Source organism: Podarcis gaigeae (genome assembly GCF_964106915.1).
Source record: "Podarcis gaigeae genome assembly, chromosome: 6".
Classification (NCBI taxonomy): Eukaryota; Metazoa; Chordata; class Lepidosauria; order Squamata; family Lacertidae; genus Podarcis; species Podarcis gaigeae.
In genome coordinates this window covers 43994148-44007989 of record NC_139682.1, presented here as the reverse complement: position 1 = coordinate 44007989, position 13842 = coordinate 43994148, and the positions used below count along the sequence as shown (strand labels likewise).

The 13842-nt window shown below is 41.9% G+C and overlaps 1 long non-coding RNA gene across 1 annotated transcript; it reads right to left on the bottom strand.

Annotated features, from left to right (window-relative positions):
* Window positions 1–2080: 2080 nt before the first annotated feature.
* Window positions 2081–2687, bottom strand: LOC310847448. The gene is made up of 2 exons (XR_014565812.1): window positions 2563–2687; window positions 2081–2481 (listed from the first exon to the last, which is right to left on the bottom strand). It is a non-coding gene; the product is annotated as an uncharacterized lncRNA (long non-coding RNA).
* Between the last annotated feature and the right edge of the window lie 11155 nt (window positions 2688–13842).

Sequence of the window (13842 nt, the reverse complement as noted above, 5' to 3'; positions counted from 1 at the left end):
GTGTCCAATAGGGCGAAAAATACGATAAGCCTTTCTCTTGTCTGATCTTTCATATTTGTCAGAGTTTAAAATCCCTGTAGAAGAATAGCTAATGCTATTATCCAGTGCGGTTCGAACAGCAATTCTGCATCACAACTAGGATTGACCTCAATATCTCCTGATGCTCTTGCTCGTTTGGAAAATATATCTATCCATGTTCTGCAAATAAATAAATAAATTGATACTATACTATACTGAAATGTTTCCTTGTTTCTTTGCTTGCCCTTGTATTTTCCCCCAATTGCCACCCTCTCCTGCCACACCAGTGTGGTCTGCCACATACCATTTGAGAACCACTTACATAATCCATTGAGAACCACTTACATAATCCATTGTAAAGGCTTTCTGAGCAAGCCCTGTTGAAATGCATGGAAAATTTACAAAAGCGCCATCGTACTCTTGCAGCACTCCCAGTGATTTCAACTGGGCTTGCCTAGGAGATCCTCCTGAATGGACTGTATATCTAAACTCTCTGTGCAGATTTCCATTTCCCAGATTTTCTATCATACATATAGGAGAAGTAAACCTTTCATTTTAGCAGGTCACAATTTCCCTAAAAAATATTATGATAATACCACAGACACGCTTTTATTTTGTTGCAAAAACTCAAGGCTGCACCTGTGGGCTGGGGAAGATATAAAGCAATAGGAGCCAGTCCCTTTGAGTGAAATGTGGACCTCTTTCCGACACCTGTATTACCAACTGCAAGTTATGTAAATGACATTAAATTTGTTTACAAATACATTTCAAAACAAAACAAAATGTAAAAAGGACCTTTAAAAATTGCTTATTAACCCATTTCAATCAAAAAGAGCAACACTGCCATTTAAAGTGGGCTATTTATTCAGCATGAGTACCTTTTGTGGGAAAGTTGCAAACAAAATTTACAGTTGATCTGAGAAACAATTTTTTGCAGGTGTGTATTGAAATCTTCCAGTGCAATACCACAAATAGTACTGTACAAAGAAACAGGAAAGCGAGCCAGATGTATTTGCCTGACCCTCTCCAAGAAACAATTGGTTTAGTAACACTTGAGCTCACATTATAAGCTTTCTGCCTTTTCACAGAGAAATGCTTAAAAAAAGGTTACTGGTGGAAATCAACAGGTGAACTGTTTCCACCAGTGCCTGCCTCTCTATGCCAGAGAAATTGACACCTGTTGATTTTTACCTATTATGCAGCTCACATTCTGTGCCCATGTAGAAAGTTAAAACAAATCCACACCTTGTGGGCAAGGTGGTCCCAATTATGAGACAGCAAAGCCATGACATGGGAACAATATAAAGACTGCATATATTTCTATTTATATAATAATATATTTATATAATGTTACACGCCTCTCCTATCTCTGAGCAGCACCAGTTTCCAGAGGTCCAGTAGCTTACGCAGAGTCTGTTTCCTTTGGAAACAAGGCACAATGGAGACTATGTTGTCTTTAGGATATATGGTTAATTTACACATATATATAACCTGAGCCTATGGCAGGGGTGTTCAAAGCATTACACTCCAAGAGGATCCTGTTTCTCCCATTCCTGCAGCTTCAAACGGTCAGTCGACATTGTGCTCTGACTCCATCCCTCAGCTTGCCGTGTTTAACAGACTGCAACTATTTTTCCTCCAGCCCACACCATCCCCAACTGCAATCCTAAAACTTTCTCCCCCCAAAAAACTGGCATTGTCTTATGCTTACTTCCCAGAGCATAGAATGGGACTTCACCCATTTGCTGGCTGGCATGTAGTCTTAGTTTAGCTGATGGCATATCCCTGTTAATGACTTAGCGGCCACTATCAGGCTGGCCTGTGTTTTGACTCTGCTAAATTCACCGCCTGGCAGCCCATCTTAATATTCCAAGCACTGATTAAACTTCAACACCTAATAGGCCCAGGAATTTAGGGGAGTTGAGGCACTCAGAAACCCATAGCAATAAAATAATAATGATCTCAGGAAACTTTGCAATATGATTGTAATTCCAAAACAAGAATAAAAATATGTAAGTGTCAGGTGCTGGTTGCTCGTGAGTAACCAGGCAGGACTCCGACCTGTCTTTTACAGGTTTTATTGGTGCAAACTATGTTCAGTGCAGAAACCCAAAGTTCATGGCTGTCTCAGTCACTTGCAGATTCCGGGAGTGCCCCTTTCCGGTTTCTCCCCAGTAAGAACTTGGACAACCCAAAACTCCGCCTCCCCTCCTTACGTTTCAACCCTCTGTGCAAGCAGGGCGATGGAAGTGACGTGTTTGCCTCCTGGCCGGCTGGGCTAGCTGAGGCGTTTTGGCTCTCAAAAGCATCTTCGAGCCTTCCCTTCACTCAGGTATCCCCCTCCCCCCCCCCGCTCCACTGGAGGTGTGGCTTTCTCCACTGCCGGATGAGGAGCTGCTTCTCAGAAGCTTCGGAGGCTCTTGATATTCCCCTGCCTCCCTCCCCCATTCCGATGACAGTCCCCTGACAATAAGATATTAAAAATCAATAAAACAGAAGAGTAGAAAAACAGAAACTACCAGCAAATACAAAATCATCAATCACCTGGTAGAATGAAAACCTCCCAATCAGCTAAGCTTCTTCATGGAGGATGTTCAAAGGTGAAAAGGCCCTCCTCTTCCACCTTATCTCTTATGGCAGGAGAACTCTGATGGCAGGTTAGTTCAGTGTATCTTGTACTAGCTATTGAGTCAGCACCATCCCTGTTCTACGACACCCTTGTGACATATATGGATTCCAATCATTTTCTTTAAAGGTGAAAAGTTGATCGTAAGAGCATAAGGGCCCTGTTGGATCAGGCAAATGGCCCATCTAGTCCAGCACCCTGTTCTTACAATGGCCAATCAGATGCCTATGGGAAGCATGCAAGCAGAACCTGAGCGCAACAACACTCTCCCCACTTGTGATTCCCAGCAGGCATGCTGCCTCCAACAGTATTGGTAGAACATAACTATCCTGACTAGTAGCTACTGATAAGACTTATCCTTCATGAATTTGTCTAATCCTTCTTTAAAGCCATCCAAGTTGGTGGACATCACTACATTTTTTGGGAGCTCATTCCATTAAGTATGTATTGTGTGTGAAAAAGCACTTGATTTGGTCTGCCTTGAATATGCCAACATTTTAACTTCCTTGGATTGCTTAATATGAGAGAGGAAGATGATGCACGTGAAAATGATTGCCCAAGGATCATGACTCAATTGCGGTGTTTTGGGAAGAACAAAAGAGTAGCGCCAACAAAATTGTAGAAAGAAGCAATGAAAATGATTAATATGCTGGAAGATCAGGGAGATGGAATTAAAAATAAACACCCATGTTCAGAAGAACCCTTGACAAAACAATGATGGCCGTGAATGAACAAGAGGCATGGAAATGAACAGAAACTCAGGAAGCGCCCTTATATTTAGTCCAAACCCATCTAACATGGAATGAGAGTGTCTCTTTTCAGACAGGCATCTTTTCCAGTGCTTCCTGGCTGGAGCTAGGCATTGAACCTGGGAATTCCTATATACAAAGCAGGAGCTGCAGGTGCTGGCCCTGTCAAGACACCCACCTTTTCCAGGGATGCTTTTCTGCACTTGCATGCTTCTGCAAAATCCAGCAGCAAAAGAAGCTAATCTGTGGATATGTACCTCTTTTCTCCCCATAGATGTATAGGAGGGTTTGAAAGCTAGTGTGGGATGTAATAGTTTGTTGCTTAACAAGATAAGCAGTGGTTCCAATAAAACAATTCCCTTTGCAGAACAGATTTAATGAGCTGTCCGTTGATTATTCTTGCTTTTCATCCGAGTGCTTGCATTCTTTGGGAATGGATGCTGATCTGTGTAACCTCTGTGTAAGGCTCCAAGAGAGCTCTGTTAGCTCAGGAAAAAACTAGAGTCTGCTAGATTTGTGTTTGCCCTCAGGAAGACCACCTTATCAGGCTGTTTGGAGCTGCTGTAACACCAGCCTTCTTTATTTTTGTACTCTCCCCTTTCTTTGTTAGTTCTAACGGTTAACATTCTCTTCCTGTACATTGTAATGAACTGTCGTCAGACAAAAGTAATCACCAATCAGCACCCTTAATTTTATATTAAAAAATAAGCCCCAAAACAAAAGGAGGCTTCATTCTAATTGATGGAAAATTGGTTGTTTCTTGTCAGGTTATTGTTCATTTTGTGGTCCTTAATGACTTGTGTTTCCTACCAATCAGGGCAGAGATTTCAAATCTCATAAAATACCTGTACAGTTTCTCATGCTGTTAAACTGTATGTTACATACTGCCCTCTAAAGACATTTTATCACTTCCGTGTGAGCCCTAAGAGTAGCTGTTTGAAATCCTGAGACTATTTTTTAAATATATTTTTTTACTAAAATATAGCTGGAAATACGGCTTCATGTAGCTAGAAAAGAAATCTGCTTTCTGGGCTTGCAGCTCATCTTGCACAATGAGGAAGTGCAAACAAGCAGTAAGAGAAAACTCTTCATTGGGTATAGACTACAGTTTCCGCTTTCCCCACCAAACACTGCTGTTGCTACCAGCACCACCAAAGCTTCCATTGATGAGGGTTTGTGTGAAGCTTCCACACTGTCCTGCTGAGATGTATCAAGGTTGCAGAGCAGCAGTGTTTAGTCGACCACACCCTTAATAATCAGAGCAATTTCTAATCATACAGAGAAAAAAGAATGGGTGTAAATCAGATTTAACATAGCTGAAAGCTGATCGTGGGAGATTATTATTAAATACTTGTCAAATAAAAATCACAGATGAGCTATGGTATTTTGAAATAGATGGCACATCTTGTTCAGTAAGTCACATGGTGGGAAATTATGTCACACATATAGACATATCCATGCTCATTGTACTTAGGTCTAGGACAAGAATTCTTCTAGAACTACTACCTAAAGGACCCAATCCAGACCAGGTCTTGGTAGTTCTAGGTCCTAAACAAATATGTACATTAGACACCCCACAATGCTGATGTGTCCATATCAAATGTCACACATTCTGTATAAGCAAAAGTAGCTGCCCATCATTCTGCCACATGAGCCAGTCCTCGTACCCTGTTTACATCACAAGCTATTCTTGAAGAGTGCATGCTCTACACAGGCTATTACGGTAATTTGATAAGCCAGTTCTTCGTGATATGAATCTTTGCCTTTGTTAAAGGGAGGTGGGGGGAGAACCATTGCAGTCTGATGGCTCGCAGGGACAGTTCATTAAGCAATCAACCCTTTTAATGAAATATTTCTTTGTTAAAATATTCATTGATCTGCTGCAGTTTTGCACTGAGAAAGGACCGGGCTGTGTCCCAAATGCTTTTCTGTCGAGTCCTCCCAAGCACGCACTTAAAACAGAAGATTGTGCCCCAGCATTACAAACATGGTAATTCACACACCAGACCTTGTCAAGTGACCTTCAGAGAGTCCAACCAAGACCCTAGGGTGGCACAAAGCTCTGTTCCCACTATATTGCACCAGTATGGATAATGATTGTTGATGTTTTACATCCCACAGGGTGGTCTTCTTCTGAGAAAAGTAAACGCCAGTTCCTCCCCAAGGAAGAGAGGAAACACACAGAGAAATAAAATACAAGTGGTGCATTTTGTATGGCAATTCTGCTGCTATTATACGTGATGCAGACAGGTGGACCTTGCTCAGCTCCTATGCAGCAGTTGTGTGGTTTAGGGGGGAAAGTCAGTTTTCACCAGTCCAGGATCTGGGCCTTGGTGTCAAAGCAGCAAAAAGAGAGTGCTGGTTGAATAAAATATGAAAGGCAGTATGGAGATGAAGACAAGAATATGGGAAAAGATGGAAAGGAAGGACCTTTGTGAAGAAGCTGGTAAAACAATAAGCAAAGTGAGAGAAACAAAAAGAATACAAATGGGCAGATTCTCCCTTAATTCTCATTAAAACAAAAATCAGGGAACTGAATGGATCAGAAAGTCATCTGATGTAACTGAAATTGATGAGCTGTTGCAGTTTTTCAGTAGACAAGGATCTGTCCCAAAGCATATTACGGTAAATGAAGTCTAGGCCATAAGAAGAAACAACAACATAAACAGCAGTTGAAACTTAAAGCCTCAAAGCAAGGAATATTCTTACACAGCGCTATTGAGTGTCTGACTTGTCCCATCGATTTCAAAAGGATTACTCACAGCTGACTCTGAAAGGGTAAGGAGAGAAGAATCTAAATCTAAGGAAACAATGCAGACAAGCACCGTGAGTGGTGTGTACAGACAGCCGATCTGTATGAGTAACATTATTTGAAAAGCAGATAAATGAAAAATGAAACCCAGACCTGCTGTGTCTAAAGAAGTGAGTGGTAAAGTGTTCATGGCTCTGGGCGGGTGGTACTACAGCCTTGGTCTTTTTCCACCTGGCACGAAGCAAGCAATACGCACAGGTCAGCTGTTCATCGGTCTGGAATTACATTGTTCTCTCGTGCTCAAACATAGCCTCCGAGCCCAGAGCTTTTCTCCTTTTGGTCTGAGGTTTCAGAGACATGATGCAGGCTCCCTGCTGAGTAAGCCCCATCTGGAACTGAAGATTCCCAGGTGAAAAGTGGCGCGGGGGGTGGGGTGGGGGGGGAGGAGCAGGAGCTGGAGCAAGGAATGTGTGGGAGGCAACATTCCTGGTTCAACCTCTCACCAAAAACACGTTTCCCTGTGAGAATACCCTATGGCTAGCCAGAGGTCCTTTGAAAAAATTGTCAGCAGCAGAGAACATGGCAACTAAAGATTTTTTCAGCTGATTTTTTTAAAAATCCAGATTTTATCTTTAGTTCTATAGTAATGCTAACACTGTCTGGAGCCAACAATCTGTTGGCTCATCCACCACTATGATTGGAGAGAAGGAGGAAGAATACTTTGGCAGGGGATTGGCAGTGTTAGCCTTGCTGTGGTGTTAGAAGATAGTCGTATCGCCTCCTTTGCCTATACCATTTTTGATGGTACTGACTATCCACAACTGGAAAACACAGAATGTGCAGGGAGATTTAGACAAAAAGTGTCAAAGTTTTCTGAGATGACTGGCAGTGCAGCATTAAGAGGAAGGAGCAGCACGGCCCGAAAATTTTGTTCAAAACTAGGGCTCTGTACATAGGGATGCAGGTGGTGCTGTGGTCTAAACCACAGAGCCTAGGGCTTGCCATTCAGAAGGTCGGCGGTTCGAATCCCCACAACAGGGTGAGCTCCCGTTGTTTGGACCCAGCTCCTGCACACCTAGCAGTTCAAAAGCACGTAAAGTGCAAGTAAATAAATAGGTACCACTCTGGCAGGAAGGTAAACGGCGTTTCCGTGTGCTGCTCTGGTTCGCCAGAAGCGGCTCAGTCATGCTGGCCACATGGCCCGGAAGCTGTCTACGGACAAACGCCGGCTCCCTCGGCCTATAGAGTGAGATGAGCGCGCAACCCCAGAGTCGTCCGCTAACAGCCTTTTTAGGGCTGTGTACACATTAGCAGCTTAAAACCTAGAAAGGTCGTTCCCTCAGCCACTGTATTTCATGTTGCATTTACACGCTGCATGTACACAGTAGAGATTTAACCACAAAGCACACTTTCAAATTGGATGGAATCTGCTTTGAGGGAAAAGGCATCAAGCAGGAGAATTTTGCAGGAAACTACAGGTATAGATTGTGGCTAAAGTTCTGTCTACATGGCTTCAAACAGGTAGAGCCAGAGAAAATGGTAATGTGTACACAGCCGTATATATTTCTCAGGATGAGTGAGGCATGGAGCCAGTTTGTTATGGCCCCTGGTATTCATGTGACATTATATTCCCCAGAAACAAAGGGTGCTTCCAGACAGGGGCTTAATTTGCAAACGAGGTGTTGAGATACCACAAATGTATTGTGGCAGCAGTCATTTTACTTATTAGATTTTGTCTGTAAAGTTTAGTCTGGATTAAATGGGGTGGGGAGGAGATGCAGGATGTCATTTTGCTACACAGCAATGATGCTGCAAAAAAGTTGCACGAGGCGCATCAATCACAAAATAAAATCTCACCTGGAAGTGTCCAAAATCCAGTGTTGAGAAAATATGATAAATCCACAACAGATGGATTACATTGAGAGAAGATGGTTTGAGGATTCTTTAGTTGTGACTCCTGCATTGCAGGGGTCAGACTAGATGGCCCTTGAGGATTCCTTCCAACTCTACAATTCTATTATTCTATGCATGGATCCTAAGCATTTAACATGTAACCACCCACAGTAATATAAATGATTTGGGCGGCAAAACCCATTGTTTAAAAATAGAAGCATCATTTCTAGAACATTTTACTGCTTTGGTCATTGGAAAACCTATAGCACAGATGCTAGCCTGACTAAAAGTTGGTAGCGTTTGGCATCTTCGGAGTAATTTACAGGCACTATATACTTGTATTTATGCCACACAGCCCCATCTAATTTAAAATCTCCCCGCACATCCATCTCCAGGATGGATACTTTACATGCAGCCCTCCCTGTTCCCCCTTCTCTGGCTTTAGAGCCACTAAGGAGTTCTACATTTCCTTGTGGATATTTGTTTGGGAAAACATGATGCAGTTACTTGTTGACTAAGGCTAGTGGGTTGGCTTTTAACCCAGCGCTGAGAGGAATATGTTGTTTTTAAATGCAGAGCCAGGGGATTTCTCATCACTTACAGTAAATGGATCACGTCATTTCATTGCCTTACACAACTGGAATGTAATAGCCCAATGACAAAGCCATGGCCACCCACCTAACCATTTTGTCTAAAGCTGGAGTAGGAATTTCACAACTATTTAGCCAAGGAAGGCAGTGCCAGCAACCATGTGGAAAGGTATCAGACACTTTCTCCAGTTCGGGGGCATAAGAAAGACACCTCCCCTTTCTGGGATCCTGCTAATTACAGGCCAGCTTTTACTCATTCAATGTTGGGCACTGCTTTTGCTTCATTTATATTAAACTCTGTTAACTATTTTTATACTCATGGATCCCTTGGAATTTTCCAGTATGCTGCTTATTCTGTGCTGGATCCATTATGCAAATAGATTCAAATGAAGCAGAAGCTTGAGAGTCATCTTTGATTGAAGCCATCACCAACCAACCTGGTGCCTTCCAAATCCTTTATAGACTACAACTTCCATCAGCCCCAGACAGCGCTGCTGGAGGGCACCAGGTTGGTGAAGCCTGGTCAAAACCAACAGAGAAAGTGTTAGGAAGAAATAGACATGGGTTGTTTTTATGTTTGGGCTGTTTCCTAATCAGATCCAGCTTTTGTGTGAGGTAGTTTATAATTGGGTGAGGAACCACTCAGCCTTAGCTGAGCTGGTAGAGAAAGCAGAAGCTGAAATTCATTCATTCATTGCATTGATATCTCACCTATGGCTCTCCCCACCTCAATTAATCCCCACAGCAAACTCTGCATGGTAGATTATGCTGAGGGGCAGTGACTGACCCAAGGTCACCCAGTGAGTTTCATGGTCAAGTAGGGATTTCAACCCTGGTCTCTCAAGTCCTAGCCCAAAACTCTAACCACTATAGCAAACCAGCTTTGACTCAAAGGACTCTGAGCCATCTCATGGCCTCTTAATATATGTCTGTTGAGGTATAACATTATATATGAAAAATGTTTGTAAAGCAGGCTGAGAAGGAGGATGGTTCTAGATAAAGGCATCAAAGGTTGTGGATGCCAGTTTTAAGGGGCAAGTTGATGCTACCTCACCTTGCTTTCACTCAGGCCATTTTCCTTTGCCTTTGTGGAGCAAGATAAGCAGGAGGGTCTTAGTAACCCCCGCATCTTCTTTTCCCCCACTGATATTTGCAAGCAGGAGTTATGTTGAAATGTTGAGAGCTGAGGGGGGAAGAAGGGGGTATTGGGGCTAGATCCACCTCAACAAGAAAACAACTACTTTCAAAGGAACCAAAGAGAAGGAAAGGAAGTAGCAAGTTGTGTGATTAATTGGAAATCTTGTAGCAATGAAATTTGCTTCCAAAAATTCTTAAAACTCTATGAATTTTTATATTGAATATTCACCTTGTGTAATTTGAACAAGTTACTATATGTGTGTTACATCTGTTGATATTTGATTTCCATTTGACTTTAACTTTTGGATATCAGTATTGAATATAGCATAGTATACAGTGGTACGTCGGGTTAAGAAAATTTGTTCTGGAGGTCCATTCTTAACCTGAAACTGTTCTAAACCTGAAGCACCACTCTAGCTAATGGGGCCTCCTGCTGCTGCCGCCGCGCCACAATTTCTATTCTCATCCTGAAGCAAAGTTCTTAGCCCGAGGTACTATTTCTGGGTTAGCGGAGTCTATAACCTGAAGTGTCTGTAACCTGAAGCGTCTGTAACCCGAGGTACCACTGTATTATGGTATATATAATGATATTTGGTTCCTGTTGATAGCTGACAATTCTTCAATTCTATGAGACAGTCCTATACATGAGGCAATGGAGATAGGGTGGGGTTGTTTGAGAGAGCAGGAGACCTTCAGACAAGGGATGTGCTGGGATATAAGACAGGGTGTAAGAGGGTGGCGAACAGGGCCATGGTCAGTTTTGAAGACAAAGATGAGAAGCTTGGGTAGGATCTGGGAGCAAGCAGATATTACTGAGAAGTAACTCCCATTCAGTTCTATAGTAATCCTAGGAACACTTGTGTTGGATGGAATGGGCCTCTTTGACAAGTTCCATAGATTTCATTGAGACTTCAGCACTATGCAGGCATTCTTATTTTCATTTGATTATAATTGCATGAGGGAGAGCCTACACAAAAACAGCAGGCTCCCTGCTACAGACATTTGCCCTCCAGTGTGTGGTGGGCAAAGGGTTGATGTTGATGAGGCTACCAAGGTGGAGGAGCTAGCTGGCACACAATCACTCCCCCCCCCCTTAGTGCGTGAGGAGAAGAATGCCCGAATATGGCTTTAGTCACACAACCAATTTTTGCTGGAATGTGCCCAATGTGGCTTTAGCAGTATTGTTTTCAAAACTGGGCCATTACCCAATGCTACATATTGTTGAAAAAATATATGATTTCATTAAAACTTTCCATTTGTAAAACATCAGAGCAAAACTGAACATTGACAAGCATTATTTTGATAATTTTTGTGCCAGTAATTTTTTTTTAAAAAAACCACGCTGCACATGTAGCATGGAAATTGTATTTATATTGTATTGTATTTCTTAACAAGCTTTCATTTCTGTTGTTGAGAAATGACGAAATGCTTTAATCAAAACAGAATTCTCCATCCAAGTGAAAAAGATCTGAATGTATACAGTGCACATTTTGATAAAACTCTCCAGCTAACAGCAATTCTGTTCGCAAAACTGACTTTTTAAAAACCTTGACATGCATCCTTGTTTTGTAAAATTACAAAATGCATGCTGTAAGTGCCATATTTCTTCAATTGTGCTCTTCCAGCAGGAGAGAGGGACAAGGTCTAAGGCAAAGAGCTACAGCAAATCAAGTCCCTTTGTGCCTCAGGGCAAATGGTGTCTACAGTAAAGTCTTATTCACATGACTTGTGGCTTATTGTCGTTCAAGAGCCTTACTGTAGGCATAAACTGCTAATTTTGTAGTTACTGTCATCAACCAAAATTTGATGGTAGGCCGCAGATTCCACAGTCAGGACACAAGTGTGGGCTCGAGTGTGCACAATATTGTATGGTAGACAAGGGCCTGCCGGTGCACCGGGTGAGGTGTGTATTTTGTGTGTGTGAGGTAGTAATGAAAGAAAGAGCCTTTTCCCATCCTCCATTTTGTCTGAGCCCCTCTCACTACCCAAATATTTATGTTTCACAGGTATGTTGTGGCCCACAATTGAGGCATAGCCAAATGCAAGGCAGGTAAGAACAGAAACACTGCCACTATTTACTTTCTGAGAAAGAGAAGAGTGGGAGAGAAAGGTGGGCACGTGGCGGGGGCTTGGCCCTTTGAGAATCTATGTCTCAGGACGTTGGAGGGAAAAACGTTGAACCTCACTTTGGTGAAGGCCAGTCTATGGGCAACAGACGAAAGGGAGGAGAGGTATGATGGAACGCAGTAAGTTCTCGCAGGCCGAGATTAAATATAGGTTTAGGGATGTGAAGCTGTAGTCCGTCACTGATTGATCTGTGTGGAACTGACCACTACAGCACTGCAAGGAGGTCCACAAAAAATATTAACCCCCCCCCATTGTCACTAATCTGCTTGCGGTAATGAACCATGTTATGTAAAACCTATGTGCCACAGTGCCTGCTTGACATTTTTGTTAGCCAGAGGTGATCCAGTGAGTAGCTATTTACAACCTTGGACCAGTACATTTCAAGTATTTATTCAGGTTATCAACAAGGAATTGACACATAGATTTTGATCTGCTAGAAAGGGCCACAGCGTTTTCACAAGATGGGAGTGGCAAAAGGCATTCTTGGCAACTGATACAACCTAGACCTTCATATGTTATTAGAAGAAATCAAAAATATGAGGAATATGTTTGGTCAGGATATTTTTTTCTAAAAGTTTATCAATATTTTGCTTTGTTGATTTGATTTTCAAAAACATTTCATGTGTCTAGGCACTCGCCCTAACACAGGGCTGCCATGATTAAAAAAAAAAAAGTGATGGTGAAGGACCATACACACTGCCCTGAACTCATTAGGGAATTGTGGGGGAAATATAAATAATGTTATTAATTTCTAAAAAATAAATGAAAGACTGCATGCTCTAGATATCAGCCTTTTTAGAAAACAGTAGCCAAAATTAGCCTTGTATGCAATTTCAGTATAACACAGGGTAATACAGAATTTTCTTGAAAGAGAGAAGGAAGAGAAAACAATCAGCCTGAAGTTGATCAGCTTCTAGGAAAATCTGTGCATGTACAGTGGTTACAAACTTAGTTCGTTCCGGAGGTCCGTTCTTAAGCTGAAACCATTCTTATTCTGAGGCGCAATTTTGCTAATGGGGTCTCCTGCTGTGCGGGTGCCTCCGGCGCACAATTTCCATTCATATCCTGGGGCAAAGTTCACAACCAGGAGCAGCTACTTCCGGGGTAGCGGAGTTCGTAACCCGAAGCATTCGTAACCAGAGGTACCACTGTACACAGGTCAAACTTTTCATTTTATTTGCAGTTTGCAGGCTTTTGAAAGCTCAGTTCATAGTGTGACTGCTTTGAAAGACAACACTGATGACAATATAATATAAAATTTTTGGGCAGTAATGTTACTCTAGAAAGAAACACTAACAGTTTTTCCTGGACCATAGAAGTACCCCATATTATAACACCCAATTAATCAAGATCCAAAGAAAATAATAGGTTCAAATAAATTCATTGACAAACCCTGATATGTTTCCAGCTAAAATACAATCTTCAACAAATATTTAGTTATTCTGTTATAGAAAACTTTATTGCATTGCTTTTGCATGAGTACTATTAGAGGCATAAGAATCACTCAGCAAATAAGGCCTGGTCTCACAAATGAAAGCACGATAGGGAATTGAGAGCCTTTCCTGCAGAAATGTTTAAATTAGATTTTCTTTCATTTAAGGCAAAGCAGTAGGACTTACCTATGCATAACATGATAGCAGGATTGCAGCCTTGGGCCACAATTCTGCATAGGGTTAGATGTGCCTAACTAAGCTCCATGATTTCAGAGGGTTCTAAGAGTGCATAAATGTGCATTGGGTTGTGGTTTCTGTCTGATAAAAACATTTTGAATTTTTCTTTCTTACTACTACTGCTGCTCTTCATAAGGTTTTGCAAAAAGTAAGTAAGTTAAATGTTGTGGCATTTGGATACGTTTTTACAATTCAACCTATTAATCTTTACTCAGGAGAAAAACATGAATATTGAATCTGTGGAGGCCATGCTATGCATGTGTACATGGAAGCAAGTCCG